General features: G+C 35.0%; 1 protein-coding gene across 5 annotated transcripts in view; it reads right to left on the bottom strand.

The window, feature by feature from the left end:
• The window catches only part of TBC1D5 (TBC1 domain family member 5), a 540,677-nt gene that overhangs the window by 478,700 nt on the left and 42,293 nt on the right, over nucleotides 1–19,684 (bottom strand). For all 5 annotated transcript variants that reach the window (XM_027086554.1, XM_027086556.1, XM_027086555.1 and 2 more), the window contains exon 2: nucleotides 4,828–4,888. The gene's annotated coding sequence lies outside the window, so the exon portion shown is untranslated. The remainder of the gene's footprint in view (nucleotides 1–4,827; nucleotides 4,889–19,684) is intronic.

The raw sequence follows: 19,684 nt of genomic DNA, 5'->3' as shown, positions 1-19,684 counted from the left end.
CATAGGGCTTTACCACCCTTGTTTGGAAATCATACTCTAGAAGTCTTATAGAAAGAAGCATGCTATGGTACGGAACTATATGAAAAAATGTGTTTCAAAAACAGAAAGAAACATTTTTATCAATTATACTAAAAATTATAACTTGCAATTTTATCCTCTTCCAAACATTCTTTCTTCAGCCTGTATTTTTTGGTATTGTGTACTGAGGCTAACTTAAAGAGATTTGTTAACCACTCTAGAACAGATATATATTCTCTTTATATGTTTTTTAATAGAAAGCTTTCCTATATATGACCTTTTCAATACTCCAACTTTTACTTAGCTGAATTAAAGTCAAAAATAGAATCTAATCAATAGATTGTACATGTATAGGCATGCCATGCTTCTATAATTTCATTTGTGTGATTTTATTTTCTATTTTTGTTGTTGCTGTGTGGTTTGGGTTTAGTGTTCCATTGAGCAGCATCAATACTAAGGTGGTCAACACTAAGACACTGCCAGGATTCAGTATTATTAAAGACTGTTATGTGTCAGTATTATCTAGTGCCCTAGGAAATCCATGCAGTACAAGAGTCCCCTTTTTTACTCTGCAAACTCTAAATTTAATAAGGTTCTATTTAATTAGTGCAGGATTCAAATACACGTTCATGCCAAATTTTGCAACCACACGGCAGGTAAGGGAAAGATATTTCAAACACTTACATGGGAACAACCTTAGGTTGCTGTCTTAAAATATCAGTGCAGGATGCAAACCACTTCACAGACTATCCACATAACGGATGAGGTGTGAAAGAAATTCTGTGCTTAACGTGACCTTTGGCTGTACTTTTACTTGTCATAATTATAAAGGAGGTACGCTCAGAGCCAACACATAAGCTATGTTATTACTCTTACAATTATAGTAGTATCTCGCCAAGTGCTTCATATACTGTGACAAACTCGAGGCAAAATATACGGAAGCTCTTACCTTTGTTACAAGGCCTAACAGGCCTTGCTGAACAAAAAGAGTGCTGCTATTACACATACGTATGAATAAGAACTACTGCATAAGAATTTTTCTTTTTAATGTTCATTAAAATACAAATATGCCAGTGTGGTTACCTAGTTCAACTTAACAAGTCATCTATTCTCTAAATGCAAAACAACTTGAAATTTAAATTTAATACCTAATTGTGACTTTAGTAAATACATGTCAAGAAGGAATTAAAAAGAAAACTATACAAAAACCAAAAACCTTTAAGCAACTCTCTTCTACAGATTCCTATTTTCCCACACAGAATTTCACCAAGGAAAAAGAGTTGTTTTCAAAAATGCTTTGGCAAACTGCCAACTTATCAATATAAATGACATGTAACATGATTTTTTAAGGAAAAAAAACCACTACTGGATCATCTAACATAAAATTATAAATTCTGAACGTATAACAAATAGAATTAGTTTTCCGTACAATGTCAAATATACCATTTATCAGAAGATTTACAAAGCAAAACAAGTATTAAAAATCCTGCAATGTATGATACGAAGAAAAACTTTACAACTATATACTATATTATGACCAACTTTGCCATACTCATCTTTCTGTTCCCAATAGTAATACCTCCTCTTTATTTTCACCTTGAAAATAGGTTCCAAAAGCTGTAAAACATCAGAGTCACACTTCATAAAAGTCATAAACACAAACTGCCTAGGTTGGCTAACAAAAACACATAAATACTGGCTATAAAAGAAGTTTGTTTTATCATAAAATATTTTTTAAAATATTGCATGTGAATTAAGATTGCTCTTAAATATGCATTATAAACACTGTTAGGGACTACTCAATAGGAATCTGAGATGTTACTAGGGTGACCAGAGGTCCCAATTTGCCCAGGATGGTACTAGTTTACGCCTATTGTCCTGGCATTCATACAGATGCAATTATTTATGGCACTCACACCAACATCACCCAAGATTTGACCTAACAGAGCCCTGGAAACGGTCTTGGGCTTAAGAGTCAAAAGAAGTGATCTGAGCGTTAGACTTCCACCAGGCAAACATTCAATCTCCCTGAGGCACAAATTCTTCTTCTGTATTTAATTTGGATCCACTATACAGGATTATAAGAAGAATCAAATCAGAGAATTCAAGAAGGTCAAGTACTACCTACTGTTTAAAAAAGATGACCAAATGAAACACAAACTGAATATACTTAGCAAGTTAAGTCTATCAGAGATATAAATAACTACAGTCTCCATAAACAAACAAACAAATGAAAACAACTCAGGTGAAAAACTACATTACAGAATTGTAATGTAGCATAATTACATTACAGATTTGTAATGTAATACAACAAATAAAACTACATAAAACTACGTTAAAACAACAATAAAGCTACATTACAGAATTGTAATGGGCTAAGAAGGACCTTCGGGAGTCACACTAAATGAGTCCCAATTCCAGCACCGTCACTTACTGTCAGCTGTGTGGCAAAGAACAAGTTACTAGGTCTCTGTTTCCTCATTCATAAAATGAAGATAATAACTGTACTTCTCTCACTGGAAAGAGTAACAAATAATCCATGTAAAAGATGATGTGAGCACTGTGCCTGCACATAATAAGTGCTCAGTAAATGCTAGCTCCTATTATGACAATCTCCATCAACATCTCTTTTCAAAAACAAGTCCTAAGAAATTATTCAGGAGACAATTTCACATATGTGTGCATGTGTGTGTGTGCACATATGTGTATCTGTATCTTCCAATTAAAGATCACTTGGATGACACAGCTACATGTTATAGTGTGGGCTGGGTATATTACACAACTAGTATAGGAGGTCTTATTCAACATTGGACAAGGTAGCTTTTTTCTCTGAAAGAAGTCCACAGTGGCATCCTGAAGCACACTTTAAAATAAAAGTCCATATCTAACAATATCTGTGGCTGTTCATCTAGAGAACAGAGGAGTCACAGATATGTACAATAAACACATTTTTAAATCCATGTATATAAATCAAATGAAACCGCTTCCTTTAAAGCAAGCACATGAAGATACTAAAGCAATATCCCAATTAAACGTTAATATAGTCAATATTTCAAAATAAGAAATTTGGGTTTACATATGCACAGTTTAAAATTCTATAGTGAGGGCTTCCCTGGTGGCGCAGTGGTTGAGAGTCTGCCTGCCGATGCAGGGGACGCGGGTTCGTGCCCCGGTCCGGTAAGATCCCATGTGCCGTGGAGCGGCTGGGCCCGTGAGCCATGGCCGCTGAGCCTGCGTGTCCAGAGCCTATGCTCCGTAACGGGAGAGGCCACAACAGTGAGAGGCCCACATACCGCAAAAAAAAAAAAAAAAAAATTCTATAGTGAAACCTGTCTACAGAGGTCATTTTCCCTATATTTCAACAGCATATAGTTCAACTTGAAATGTACAACGCTGCTTCTCTCTGAAATGTTAAAACTGTAAGGTACACAGTAATTCACTGCAAGCAAACACAGGAGAAAGGCTATGTTGTACACATGATACCCTTTAACCCAAACAATTACTTTAACTTATTCATTAAACCCATTCAAAAAGAGAACACTAATAACTTGTGCTACCTTACGAAACAGTCAGAACTAAGAAGAAATACTTTATTTGGTTAAAAACAGAAACTTCACATAAGAGAATTATTAGGTAAAGACAGAGAAATTATAGCTGGCATTTATAAAAGACCTTGTACATTTTTAGCTCATTAAAATAAAGTGGTATAAAACTTTCCATAAGAGATATGGTATAAAATAAGTATGTCACTAAGACTGATATAAAAATCTATATAAACATCATGTTGCTTTCCAAATACACATATAACAGGTATTTAAAAAAAACAAAGGGCTACATCAAATTTATATCTCAGGAATCCAAATCTAAGTTGGACTTCATTTCTCTGAGCTTTCCTAAAAATATTCCAGTAGTAAAATAGCTTTGCCACTAAAATAAAATAACTAAGACTCCATTATCTATTCTATAGCAAGTAAGAAATACCGACCTGCCGTTTAGAGATACCAAGGATAATGTGGACTGAGGTTTATATGTTCTGTCTCACTTTACAGGCTATAGGCTATATCATTAATTTGTAAGTGACTCTACAATAAGTATGCACACAACAAACAAATATTCTATCATGGGTAACCCTAAACAGGTAAATTTAGAACTGAACAAAGCATAACTGAAATTTTATCACTACCATAAATTACTTTTTAAAAAAATCCCTGGGCATTGCAATGAATATACTTTTGCCTTAGAGCTAATACTTTAATTTTAAAGAACCACAAAGAAAAAAATCAAAACTAGTCAGTAACAATGCAGCAACTAAAAGCAATAAACTCAAAATTAAGTTATAAATAATTTAAAGCATGTCATGAAGATGTATTAATAATTCATCAGATAAATAATTTACTAAATAATCAAATAAATAAATAATGAAATACATAAATAAATCAGCAAATAAATAATTCTGCAAAATAACCTAAACAATAAGTCACCCAAACAAATCACAAACCTACAAAATTACAATGATTCTTTGGATTCTGATAGTTTTAAATAAGCAAATGTACATAAACTAGATCAATCCTTGTTAGAATTAGAAATATTTTTCAATGCTGTTTGTAAAATCCTCATCTCAGTACATAAGAACACATTTTCAATTTTTAAAAGACTGCATAGGATTAGTTCTTATAAATTATTAACATGATTATAATATATCCTCTTCTATATTTTACATATAATAACTCTGCCTAACATATTTTCCCCCAAACAACTGGATACTTAAAATATTCTTAATTTACAGTTCTTTTTCAAAGCAATACTTACAGTACAATAGTGCTATAGTCTTTCTGATAGCTTTCCTATCTTCACCAAGTCTGGAAATTTTCTGCAAGGGATAGAACAGTTAGAATAAGCTTAATTATTATAGACAGCATTTCATTCACTGGTGAACAATGCTTTATAACTCTACAAAGTAGCAATGGGAAGTGGAGGTTATTAGTTGTGAACTTTGTCAAGTTTTTAGAAGTCTTAAGTGGACTAAGCACAAGCTGATAGAGGCCTGGCTTCCTCTAATGGAGCTGTTACAATTGGAGGGATTTCAGATGTGAAGACAAAAACTTCTGAAGGTCAAAGCGACTGGCTGACATCTAATGCTATCAACAACTGGAGAAGCTCACAGTCCCTGAAAGAACACAGGAGATCACTTAACTGTTACAATGTGAATGCTGCGACAACCTAATGGGAGCACCACAAAGAGACAAAACACAACTGACCTCATAAGTCAGTCTTCACTTAACATTTATTTCAGGTTTTTATCCACCCACAGTATAGTACTCTTGAAGTCCATAAAGAGCAGATCCTAAACTGTGATAGCCTTTCCCGCAGAAATAAGAACTTTGTAATGAGTGTTTGACACTTTCAAGGGAATAAATCCAAACAGTATAGCACAACATCTGAAGAGAAAGAAACTAAAATTAAAATATTTTGATAATCTAGCTCAATGAATTCTCAAACAACTTAGGTAATATTTTACCTATTTCACAATCAAGGAAAATGAGGCTCAGCAAGGGTCTGTATGCTGCCTGCGGTCCCCAAGGGGCAGGAAGATTCTAACTTTTTCTACACCACTTCACGTGAAGGGTCACTGAACTACAGGCTCCTTCAATTTGAGCCCACCTTAAAAATACAGCAAATCCTGAAGCTTCGAAAATTGGTTAGAGCAATGGTTTTCAACTGGGGGTGATTTGCCTCCCAAGGGACATTTGGCAATGTCTGGCAACATCTTTGGTTGTCACAACCAGAGAGTATTACTGGCATCTAGTGGGTAGAGATCAGGGATGCTGCTAAACGTCCTACAATGCACAGGATAGTCTCCCACAACAAATAATTATCTGCCCTAAAGTGTTAATAGTGCTGAGGGTGGGAAACTCTGGGTTAGCGTAAAAGGTCTTTCAGGGCTGTGCAGTTTTCCTGTTATAAAATAAGACACATTTGGTTCAGGGATATAAAGTCTTTTTTTATGTGTGTGGAACACCCTGGATAAAAATGTGTATACTGTGGAGAACGGGTATATGGGAACTCTTTGTACTTTCTGCTCAATTTTTCTATAAACCTAAAACTTCTCAAAAAATAGTCTAGTAACTTTTTAAATGTGTATCCTTCACTTCTTTCACCAAAGTTATGAGTAACTGTCTTAGAATCAATACCCCCAAAACACGTCTAAAGTTATAAATTAAATTTTTTTTAATTTCATTTGTCAAAATTCTTCCAATAAAGTTAATGAGAGCATTAAAAGTCACATTTATGAACTAACTCTGTCTAAATGACTAGCCAAGATATCTAATAAATATTACAAATTCATAGGGCTTTAAGAGATTATTTTGATACACTACAATTAATAACCTTCAATACTTAGTGATTTCTTTTGCCTAAAAGCTGCCATACATTTTCTGAAATATTTGTGGTAATTATTAAAATCATTTGAGAACAAAATTCGGCAATATAATTATCAAAGAACTCCAGAAAATACATATCAAGTATTTCCCTTTCAATGCCAATTAATCTCTCTCCAGTCTCAAAGTAGATTTTGGTTTTCAACATGGATCTAGAATCTACCATGACACAATGCATGTTTCCTTATATTGGACCCATCACATTACTGCACAGAGCATCAAACAATGGCATCCTTTATCAGCTAGGGTTAGGTCATATCCTTCCCAAGACAAAAAAATTTTTTAATTAATTATAATACAATGACTTAAGAGAGGAAAAAAACAAAGGGAGAGAATTTCTCCCATGTAAATGTCTAGAAGTGGACAATCAAAGGCTGATGTGGCCGCTCCAAATATTAGGAATCCAAGTTCTTTCCACCTTTTTGCTCTACCATATACTGTTCTATTAAAAGTCACCTCACACTCCAAGAAGGCTATGGGGAGCAGCACGAAGGAAGGGGAAGAAAGGCCCATCTCACTCTCTTCTAATGCTCATATTTCAGCTTACAGCTTCGCAACCATAACCTAGTCCTTTGGCCACACCTAACCACTTGAGGGGATAGGAAACACAGTCTCCAAATTTGGTAATACTGCCCACATATAAAATTGGGATTCTTTTTATTAAGGAAGAAAGGGAGAACGATTTTGTGGAGCGAATTATGAGAGGCAGACTGTGGTGGAGGTAACAACTCTTCAAAGAAAATGGGAGATGTACTCAAAATTCTCATTAGAGTGGTTCACTGGGAGATTAGGATTGACATATATACACTACCATGTGTAAAACAGACAGCTAGTAGGAACGTGCTATAAAGCACAGGAAGCTCAGCTCGGTGCTCTGTGATGACCTAGAGGGGTGGGGTGGGGGTGGGGGTGGGAGGGAGGTCAAAGAGGGAGGGAATATGTATATCTATACATAGAGCTGATTCACTTCCTTGCACAGCAGAAACTAACACAACATTGTAAAGCAATTATACTCCAATAAAAAAATTTTTAAAAAAAAGACCTGGAAAAAAAAAAACTATGTGTATACGTACGTTCATGTGTATATGTGTGTGTATATATATTTACGGAAGAAAATCTAAATGTTTAACAATATGTGTATGGTTAAATAAATTTGGGGATAATCTCAGAACAGAATGCTATGTAGACACTAAATAACACTTCAAAAAATTTTTACAGATATGGAAGAATGTTCATAATATTATATGAAAAAGAATAGGCTATAACACGTTTCATATAAAATAATCCCTATTTTAAATAAATATACATACTTACAAACATACACATATACACACAGTATACACTGATATCTATATACAGGCACATTTTATATCTATATCTAGAGAGAAACTGAGACCATATAAAAATCAAGAGAACAGGGCTTCCCTGGTGGCGCAGTGGTTAAGAGTCCGCCTGCAGATGCAGGGGATACGGGTTCGTGCCCCGGTCTGGGAAGATCCCACATGCCGCGGAGCAGCTGGGCCCGTAAGCCATGGCCGCTGAGCCTGCGCGTCCGGAGCCTGTGCTCCGCAACGGGAGAGGCCACAACAGTGAGAGGCCCGCGTACGGAGAAAAACAAAACCAAAAAAAAAAAAAAAAAAAAAAAAAAAATCAAGAGAACAGAATTAAATGATAATAGTGGTTTAGGCTTTGGGAAGCAACTTTCATTGCTTTCTAATTCTTCTACAATGAAAACATATTACGCTTTTGATTTTTTTCATGAAGATTTTGGCCTAGATGAGGAAAAGCACTTTATAAAGGTAATTAGATTCAAGCTTTAATTTATTTTGTTACTTGGAACTTGGTGATAATTTAAAAAAGCCGGGGGGGATCTATAGCTGCGCTGTATCTTTCCCAACTGGGGCAAAATATACATGTTCCTCCTGAGTTAACAGTAAGAAGCCAACCTCTCTATGCCCAACTTGTTTTCAACTTACTAACATTCATATATCACATTTATCAGCTTTACACAACTCACTCCTAACCAGATGCTACATCCATCATTCCTAACAATTTACCCTGACATATTGATTACTTTGCTCATCTCATTCTGTAGAACTAATCATTCGTACTTCATGCTTCTACAAATCCTTCCATTTTCTATATTTCTGAGTCTATTTTTCTTAATGCTACTCTACTGCACATTTTTCTGGTTACTTATATAATGGATCTATCTAACAGAAATTACATGTTTCTTATATCTTTGTGACTATCTTGCATTGTCTTGAATTTTCCAGAGTTATTACTGAGTATACACACTATTGTTACATTGGTATTAATTCTATTATCTGCAAGTCTCAACATTACCATTAGTAAAGTCTCAATTTAGAATGCCTCAAAGTTCTCCACATTTTCTAGAATGATTCAATTTCCTAAACCCCCATTACTACCATATAAAAAAATGAAAAAATAAGTAAAAAGTAAGAGACTGATATATTTAAAACTACTAACAAGTATATGGGGTTGACCAAAATTGCAAACAAATAAAAAGGTAAAATACATAGTCCCCACCCTCTAGAACTTGAGGGAAACAAGAAAGACACAGACACAAATACACAAACACACACACACACACAGAGGGCGGGGAGGAAGAGAGAGAAAGAAGTTCACAACCAAATGTAATAGGGACAAGTGTACAATCCAGACAATATGTACTACAGAAAATCCAGAAGGTAAAAGCCACAGGCAGGAATCATCAAAGAAGGCTCTTCAACTGAGGCCAAGTTCATATAGAGCTAGAACGGTGGTTCTCAACCGCGGGAGATGGTGCCCCCAAAGGACATTTGGCAACATCTGGAAACACTTTTAACTGTTAGAAAATGGGAGGTACTATTTGTACCTGGTGAGTAGAGGCCAGGGAAGCTGCTAACATCCTACAATGCACAAGACAGCCCCCCACAAAAATGAATTATCCAGCCCAAAATGTCAACAGTGCTAGAAGCAGCGGCTGGAGTCAAAAGGAGAGATAGTATTTAAACAGGATAGAATGACACGAGTGAAAGAATGGCAGCTACAACACACGATGTCTTTAATAAACCATAATATCACCAGTGAAGGAACAGTGGGAAACCAAGGAGAAAACATAACTGGGTATAGATTGTAATGGGTCTGTACAAGAAGTCTGATGGACCAAAGAGATAAAATAGTTTAACAAAAATACAAGAGAGCACAGGCAAAAATAGCAACATACTTCATAAGACTAAACTGTAGACAGATGGGTCACTGATTTCCAGCAGTATGGCAGACTAGATACCTTGATACTACTAGATACAACTTTTTAACGTTAGTGGGAAAATCTGTTTTAATGAATTGCTTAGCTAGCAAGAAAGTACCCTATCCACATAAGCTATAAACACAATGAAAGTAGAATAAGCAAACCTAGGAAACCAGCTTTCATTCTGAGAGTATGTACCTAAAACTGTTGAAACTGATCTTACATCTTAATGTCTACACGAGGCTCAGGAGATGGACCCTAAAAAGTCTATCAAAAGCACCATCCCTAACCCCTGGCAACCACTAATCTATGTGCCATCTCTATAATTTTGTCATTTCAAGAATGTTTTATCAATTCTCTTGACACTGTAATCACAAAGGGGAAACTTCACAAAGGTTCTCAGACTAAATTCACACTACTTGCATAAGCCAACAAATCTCATGTGGAGATCTATTTAAAGTGCTCTTAAACTGTCAGTATCCCTAGTCACCTGGAGGAAGCACAGGTAAATTCTCAGTGAAAGAAAATAACTTCAATCCAGGCCTCAAAGAATCCAACAACTTTCCAAAAAACTCTACTCAATTAAAAAAAAAAAAATCACAGAACAGACACAATGAATGAGGGCCAACATAAACAAGAGATGTTAGAATTAGAGTACACATATTTCAATTACTGGAAAGATTATACAATAAGGATGTTTCAAGTAATAGAAATGCTTAAAATATGTGTGTGAATTAAATAAAACCTCAAGAAATAAAAAACATAGGTAAAATTTTTAATTCAGTGTAAAAGTTTAAACAGTAGAGTCAGTACAGAGAATTAGTAAATGGAAAGACTTTTAAAACCTATCTAAAATGCAGTTCAGAAAGACAAAGAAAGAAAATAAAATATGTAAGAGCAGTTAAGAGATACAAAGAATAAAGTAAGAAGGTCTAACAAAATATATACTTTTGAAACTATCGGTGATGAAGGACCATTTTTTAAATGGCCGATCTACTGCAGACAAAAAACTTCTATAAAATACAGTAAACGTGAATTTCTTTTTGAAAAATCATGTGCTTAGATGTCATGATAATTTCAAGTTGCTGTTAAAAGCTTCTAAATGTTTACTTTGAATTTGTCTTGGTTCATTACAGACCAATAACATCAGTTTGCAGACCAGTACTGACCTGAGGACCACACTTTGAGCAGCAACAATCTAAAACACAAACAGATCGAAATTAGAAAATACAAAAGACAAAAGAGAGAATAGATGATGTTCAAATAGAGTATAGATGATGTTCAAATAGATGATGGCTGAAAATTTTCCATACTAAATGAAGATGCAAATGGACAATCCAAGATGCAAGAAAAAGAAACAGAAAGTAAAGATACAGGTAAACACCTGGATGACTCCTTATCAGTGTAGAGGCTACACCCACCACAATCACTGCAACACAATTCCAAACCAGCATTTTCCATCATTTTTTTAAAAATCTAAGAACTCAAGCTCTAGATGTACTCTAAATAAACAAAAATAGAGACAAGTGGACTTAGTAAAGAAAGTTAGACACCAAGTTTCAAGAGCTAGTGATTTCCTCTCAGTGGAAACACTCTGTCCATACTGCCCAAACTGTATCTAGTTTATTAGTTATTTTTAATGTGTAACTGTATGGAAAAAAAATCCCAAACTTTTATTAGCAGAGACTGAATATATTTTCAATTGTATTGAAATGAACAGGATTCCAATTCCATTAACTGTTCCTTTCAATGGGAAGTGAGCTACATAATACTTCAGCATACTTTACCTATTAAATCCCCTAATCACGACAGATTCTTTTATTTCTAAATGCAGTTCATTTAAAAGACCCTGCTCAGACATCCAGCAGGAATCGAATATAAATTCACACCTACTTGGCAAAACAGAAATTATGGCATCACGCCTCCTGAGAAAGAATCATAACTAACAGCTGTATAAACGTTTGGTCACTTTTCAAATATTTGACACACATCTATTTGAAGCATCACAATACCCTTATGGGTTTTATAGAACAGATATAATAATGGCTAAAAGCTTAGAAAGTGAAAGAACATGGTGAACAGCATCAAAAATATGCAAGAAAAAATATGTAAATTGAATGCAACAATATAAAAAGATATCCAAAATCCAATCAACGGCTGCCTCTTACCATCAGTCTCCATCACATGAAACTGAAAGGACAATCATTAGGCATACATAGCAAATTAAATGAAATGACGTATTAACCTATTTGATTCAGTGCCACCAAATTCAAACAATTTAGCAAGATATTTAACCGCTTATTGGATCTGAGTAAGATTCATATGGTGCTACCTCTATGGGCTATGGGAAAAGAATTTAAATAGAAAAAAACTGGGCTGAGTGATTAAAACTGGATCAGGTAAAAGTAAGGTAAAGGCTGAGCAAGGCAAAAATTGTCATCCATATTTAACCATGAAGAATCAAAAGTTCAAGGCATTTAGAAAATCTCAGGGGCAAGGTCCAAATAAGAAATTCTTCCCCTGGGGCTTCCCTGGTGACGCAGTGGTTAAGAATCCGCCTGCGAACGCAGGGGACACCGGTTCGAGCCCTGGTCCGGGAAGATCCCACACGCCGCGGAGCAACTAAGCCCGTGCACCACAACTACTGAGCCTGCGCTCTAGAGCCCGTGAACCACAACTGCTGAGCCCGCACACCACAACTACTGAAGCCCGCACGCCTAGAGCTCGTGCTCCGCAACAAGGGAAGCCACCGGTAATGAGAAGCCCACGCACCGCAACAGAGTGGTCCCCATTTGCCCCAACTAGAGAAAGCCAAGCGCAGCAACGAAGACCCAACACAGCCAAAAATATAAGTAAATAAATAAATTTTAAAAACAAACGTCCTTCTGCCCATCCTCATTCACTATGTCTGCTGACCTTAAATTTGAAAGAATACATCTCTGGATCATCCTTTAGAAAAAAAAAAAAAAGAAATTCTTCCCCAAACTATTCCACAGCTATATTGATTCAAAGTTAATGCGTGAGCAGATAAAAGACACAAAATATTCTAACTTGGTTATTTACAATAAAAATGGATTTAAGCTGGAAATTTACAGTGAAGTTTATTTTTGTTAATGCATTATTTCAGCCAGACACAAACATCAGGCTATGAGAATATTTAGCCTTATAATTTAAAATTTTGACAGCTCACACCAAGTTTAACCAACCACCAATCCATTCCAATATAAAGAAGAAGAAAAATTAAATATCCCACAGTGACTTTTGAGTTTTTATTTAAAGTTATTCATAACCACATTTGTTTGTATTCTCCTTAGCTGCTTCAAGTCTTCTTTGTGGAGAGAAAAAAAGCAGGTTTTAAAAACATACCTACATACATACACACATCTGTGTATAGAAAATGTTCCCATAATTGCACGCTTTTCACTGGTACTTCCTGATCTCTACTTAAAACATGAAAGTGAGTAAGTAAGCAAATTTTCAAGTAAGATAACACTAAAACTTAATGCACTTTCTTTAAGAATATATTTTTAAGTAAAGGCAAACTACAAAGATTTTTTATATCATGCATAAAAACAAGTCACAAGCCAAAATTCATTATCATAAACATTTGCAAATAGCTAAAATTGGGAGGAAATAAAGGCTAGCAATTTACTTCTATATCTGTCAAAAGAGGACTTGAGCTTACTGCAGGGAAACGCTAATGACTGAAATAACTGATACCTAGAGATTAACATCCAAAGTCACAGAATCACAAATTTTCCCACTGAAATCCCCCTAATAAGTACCCTAATAGAAATGACCTCCCAATGGAGGTCTGGGAATGGAACCCAAAATTGTTAACAATAACCATTAATTTTCTTTGGCACTGAGTATTATTTTTAAATAATTGTGTTAATTCTTTCCCATTACACAATATCCCACTAAAATTCAACTTGAAAAGAACGCACCATGTTTATACTACTTCTTCGCATATCCAGCACTACAAAGGGGACAAAGGACCTTACGCTTCTGCTCAAACCAGAACCTCATACCTTTGTTAGAGGAGCGCATATTTTATATCTGAAGGAAAGCTAATTCTAATAAGTTTCTAGGTTTAATCAGCTACTATTTTCCATAAACACTGAATCCACCAAAGAATCAACTCTACCTTTACACACACACACACACACAAACACACATACACTATTAGTAAGCTGCCCTTTTAAAGCTTTTTGGATTATATCAAACTAAAAAGCTTCTGCACAGTGAAACAAACCATCATAAAAACGAAAAGGCAACCTATCGAATGGGAGGAGCAATTTCCAAATCATATTTCTGATAAAGGGACAATATGTAAAATACATAAAGAACTCATACAACAAAAACAAACAACCTGGGGAATTCCCTGGCCGTCCAGTGGTTAGGATTCTGAGTTTCCACTGCAGGGGGCACAGGTTTGATCCTTGGTCGGGAGATTAAGATGCCACATGCTGCGCGGCAAGGTCAAAAAAACAAAAAGCAAAAACAGAAAAAAAAAAAAAAAAAAACCGATTAACAAACGGGCAAAGGATCTGAATAGACATTTTTCTAAAGAAGACATATAGATGGCCAACAGGTGTGTGAAAAGGTTCAACATCACTGATTATTAGAGAAACGTAAACCAAAAGCTCAATGAGCTATCACCTCACACCGTTACAATGGCTATTATCAAAAAAATAATAGGGCTTCCCTGGTGGCACAGTAGTTGGGAGTCCACCTGCCAATGCAGGGGACGTGGGTTCATGCCCCGGTCCAGGAGGATCCCGCATGCCGCGGAGCGGCTGGGCCCGTGAGCCATGGCCGCTGGGCCTGCGCGTCCAGAGCCTGTGCTCTGCAGCGGGAGAGGCCACAACAGTGAGAGGCCCGCGTACCACAAAAAAATAAATAAATAAATGTTGGAGAGGATATGGAGAAAAGGAAACCCTCATACACTGTTTGTGGGACTATAAATTGGTGCAGCCACTATGGAAAACAGTATGTAGTTTCCTCAAAAAATTAAGAATAGAACTACCATATGAGCCAGCTATTCCTTTTCTGGGTATTTATCTGAAGAACAAGAAAACACTAATTCAGAAAGATATGTGCAACCCTATGTTCACTGCAGCATTTTTTACAACAAACAACCTAAATGTCCATCTAAAGATGAATGCATAAAGAAGATGTCACACACACACACACACACATTCACAAACACACTGGAATACTACTCAGCCATAAAAAAGAATGAAATCCTGCCATCTGAGACAACATGGATGGACCTTAAGAGTATTGTGCTAAGTGAAATAAGTCAGAGGGAAAATGACAAATACCATATGATTTTACTTGTATGTGGAATCTTTAAAAAAAAAGTTAACAAACAAAATAAAACAACAAACTCATAGATACAAAGATGAGTGGTTACCAGAAGGCGGATGGGGGTGAGCAAAACAAATGAAGAGATGGTGATGGATGGTAAACCAGACTTGCAGTAGTGACCACTTTGTGGTGTATACAGATGTTGAATTACAATGCTGTACACCTGAAACCTACATAATAAAAAAAACTTTTTAACCAACATTTATTTCTTGAATATGCATCCTTAAAATTTATTACATATTATACTGTAGAAAAATAATGGGTAACCATGTGACAGACCAACTCTTTTTCAGCAATTAAGGAATAACTCTAGAAATAAATTGCAAGTATTAGCAAGAAAATCAAATGGAGATAGTTCATGCCTTGTTTTCACCTAATTATGAAAAATATCTAGAAAGATTATATGACTTATTTCAAATTCTATATAGTTAGGAGTCATAACTTCATAATCATACATTTGAGCTTAAATTATCTTAAATTAAATATTCTGAATTAAAATTATCTTTATGATTTTTATAATTAAGCTATTCTTATAATTTGTATAAAATCCTTTAACAAAAAAATTAGATCTAATCTAAAATTTTAAGAACTTCACTTTTTTAAATAAAGTCATTAATTTTCAGTCACCTTTTCATTGGATTGACATTTACATTTAAAGAGATAGAGATTATTAGTTTTGCATCTAAGTCTTCTTTAACAAAGGTAAATAAAAATCATTAACTAAGGGTTATTTTAAGTTTTTAAATTTAAATTACTCAGTTTTCTAAACTTGGAATAATTTTTGGTAAATGCTTTTTGTCTAAAAATTATGAACTTCTATATAATTATAAATGCAGTTTCAATCTAAGTTATTTAATTTGACATAATTTAAATTCAAAGATATCATGAATAGTTATTATAACTTATAATTACACTGTATTTGAGACACTTACTTTTATAACATTTTACAAAAAAAATTACAGGCCACGCACTATCTCCACTTCGTTTTACTGCCAATATATTTTATCACATATGCAAATTGATCCTTGTGTTCTGAAAAGAAGATACTGGCTATGACATTATATCCATTTTCTCTCTTCAATAATATTTATTCAAATTTTTATAGTTAAGCATAACTTACTCAGAAAATGTTAGTTAAGATTTTTTTTATCTTTTTTTTTTTTTTTTTTTTTGGCTGTGCCGAGGCACGCAGGATCTTAGTTCCTGGACCAGGGATCAAATCCATGCCCCCTTCAGTGGAAGCACGGAGTCCTAACCACTGGACTGCCAGGGAATTCAGTTAAGATTTTAAAGTACATTTTATGGGTAAAGTTCCTAAAATCTCTCAGACACCTAAATTCAATTTCTTGGATAGTCACTGAAAAGATTAAACTACTATAATCAAATACTTTTACAATAATTAAAAAAAAAAGCAACGAAATGTCTAAATAGGAGAAATATTTCATGTTCCTGCTCAAGGCCCAATTATTTCTATATATCTTAATACACAAAAATCAGGTAAAACAAAATAAACAGTTGTTGGGAGTTCTTTATGATGATGATAATTTTGTGAATTAAGCACAAACAGTGCTTAATAGTAGTCAATACATCTTCTCCATAACTATACAAATAAACTAAATAAACAATGAATACATAAAAATAGTTACACTTCTCTCCATAAAAGGCCAAGTTTACTTCAAAATTATGATGCTTGGTTCACATTTCTTCAAACTTTCAAGATCATACCAAGAGCTTTAAATAACTCACTTGAAGTATTTTAATTGATGTCATCACTTATAGAAGGTTCATAACTCTTGCACTTCTAAATTGCTAGTCTCTAAATATAAAACTAGGCTAGAGATATACTTTGGACAGTAATGATGGAAAAATATCTATTACCAAACTCCCTATCTGTAAAAGAATCTATTGAGCAAATTGATTCTTAAACTGAAATCAGAATGAAGCAAGATGGTGGACTATACATTCTAGCCTCCCCATCCCATACCAAATCCACAGAAATTAGACTGGATTTTGTAGTTCCTGATTTCCAGCGCCCTGAAAAGATCAACTGTAGTTCCTGCTCATCAGTTCTATGAGATACCTTTGTTGTCTTTTTTTTTTAACTGAGATATAACTGACATATATTAGTTTCAAGTGTACAACATTATGACTCAAAATTTGTATATACCATGAAACGATCAACACAACAAGTCTAGTTAACATCATCACTGTAAAGTTACAGAATTTTTTTTCTTGTGTTGACAACTTTTAAGATTTACTCTCTTATCAACTTTCAAATATGCAATACGGTATTATTAACTACAGTTGCCATGCTGTAATTCACATCCCCACGACTTGTTTACTTTATAACTAGACGTTTGTCCCTTTTGACTCCCTTCACCCGTTTTGCCCACCCTCACCTCTGGCAAAAACCAGTATGTTCTCTGTATCTATAAGACTGTCTTACGAGTCCACATGTAAGTGAGATCATACAGTATTTGTCTTTCTCTATCTGACTTATTTCAGTTCATGTGATATTTCATTGTAGTTTTGGTTTGCATGTCCCTGATTATTAATGATATTGAATATCTTTTCATGTATCTATTGGCCAACTGTATGTCTTCTTTAGGAAAATGGCTATTCAGATCCTCTGCCAATTTTTTAATAGGGTTGTTTGTTGCTGTTGTTGTAGGAATACTTTACGTATTCTAGATAATACTCCCTTATCAGAATTATCATTTGGAAATATCTCTTCCCTTTCGGTAGGTTGCCCTTTCATTTTGTTGATGGCTTCCTTCACTATACAGAAGCGTTCTAGTTTGATGTAGTCCCACTTGTTTATTTTTGCTTTTGTTGCCTTTGCTTTTGGTGTGAAATCCAAAAAAATCATTGCCAATACTGATGTTAAGGAGTTTACCACCTATGTTTTCTTCAGGTCTTACATTCAAGTCTTTAATCCACCTTTGTTGCTTTTTAATAAAAATTCTCCTTGGAGCTAAGCAATCTCGTATAGATTTCTATTATTGGCATCCAGAGAACCTTGTCTAAGACAGCTGCACACTAAAATGATAATGATTCCACTGATAATGATTCCAAGCAAAACCAGACTAGAAAACCAGAAAGTAGACCAAAACTTAAGAATAATACCAGAAAGACAGAAAACAAAAAGACAGAAAACAAAATAATCTTAACTGAACTTTTAAAAAGAAGAATCTAGTACAATTGCTGCAAAATACAAGTGTTTCTCTGAGAGTGGTCCAAATACAGTTATTTGATATTTGAAGCTAGAGGGAATCTGAAGGCTACAACAGCATGAAGAATAAGAACATCCAGACAGGCTACCTCGCCACCCCTCATCCCCACGCCCCAAGGCTTAGCAGCCAGTAAGAGAGGTATCTGTTCCCCCATAAAAGGAATAGTGAGAATGGGCCTTGGTTAAAACCAAACTGTAGAAGCCTGGTTCCCAAGCTAAAGAATATGTACCTCAACACTTTATCATTAAAGTTTCCAAGGAACTGCGTAAAAATGATCAAATCAATGTTTTAGGAAGATTAATCCTGTATCAGTTAAGAACGATAAACGATAGATAAGAACGATAAGTAGAAGGAAGAATACAGACAGGAAAGTCAGGTGGGAGACCGTGCAGGCATGTAAGGGCCTGAAACCCAGCTGGAGACCCTATAAACAGAAAACACAGATTAACCTAGATATAATTGTTAAGAATAGACAGAACTTGTTGAATGACGATGTTACAAGAGACAAAAAGAGAAAGACTGCTTCACTCATTTATTTGTTCAGAAAATACTTAGTATAAGCCTTGTTTATTACTATATCACTAGTACTTAACATTATTAAATTAATCTGAGGATAAAGTAGTCAAAAGGAACCCTAAGATTTTGGGTCTGAGAAGGTAGCATGAGGCAAATAAAGAGAGAAGTCTGGAGAGAACAATGTTTTTTAAAAGACATGATTATTTCAGTTTTAGAAATGCTGAGTTTTGTCCTGTGGGTTTTATTTTTAAGTAAAAATGCAAGTATTTTTATACCAAATTTATAAAAGTTCTTAACTTTGTATTATGAAGTATTTGTATGTGTAAAAGAATACACATAATACATATTATAAAGCACAATAACAAAATGGTTATAATAAATTCATCTCTGAACCTAAGAAGTAAAATATTACCAATTTCTTTAAGCTCCTGGTGTGTTCCTCCCCTATTCCAATCTTCCGCCCCACGTCCTACATAGGAAATCACTATCCTACATTTTTCTTTAATCATACACTTACTCTTTCTTAATATTTTTACCCTATTATTTATGCATAATTAAACAATATGGTTATGCTGAAGTGTGCCAGAAGCCCCCTAAAGAGCCATCTCCAGTGCTTGTGCAGCCACTGCGAGAACTTCGCTCCAATGCAGTATCTCCCACCAAAAATGAAGAGAATGGAGCTCCTGAGAAGTCCTTCGAGAAACAACATGAGAAGCCAGAAGCAAGGGCTAGTAAGGATTACTCTGGCTTCCGAGGCAATGCCATTCCCAGGGGAGCAGCTGGAAAAATCAGGGAACAGAGACGCCAGTTTGGCCATAGGGCTATACCTCAGGGAGTGACTCGACGTAATGGCA

The sequence above is a fragment of the Aethalodelphis obliquidens genome, unplaced genomic scaffold (genome assembly GCF_003676395.1).
Source record: "Aethalodelphis obliquidens isolate GAN/ISIS:26980383/991018 unplaced genomic scaffold, ASM367639v1 scaffold56, whole genome shotgun sequence".
NCBI lineage: Eukaryota > Metazoa > Chordata > Mammalia > Artiodactyla > Delphinidae > Aethalodelphis > Aethalodelphis obliquidens.
The sequence above is the reverse complement of the archived record's forward strand: the minus strand, read 5'-3'. Positions and strand labels throughout refer to the sequence as shown.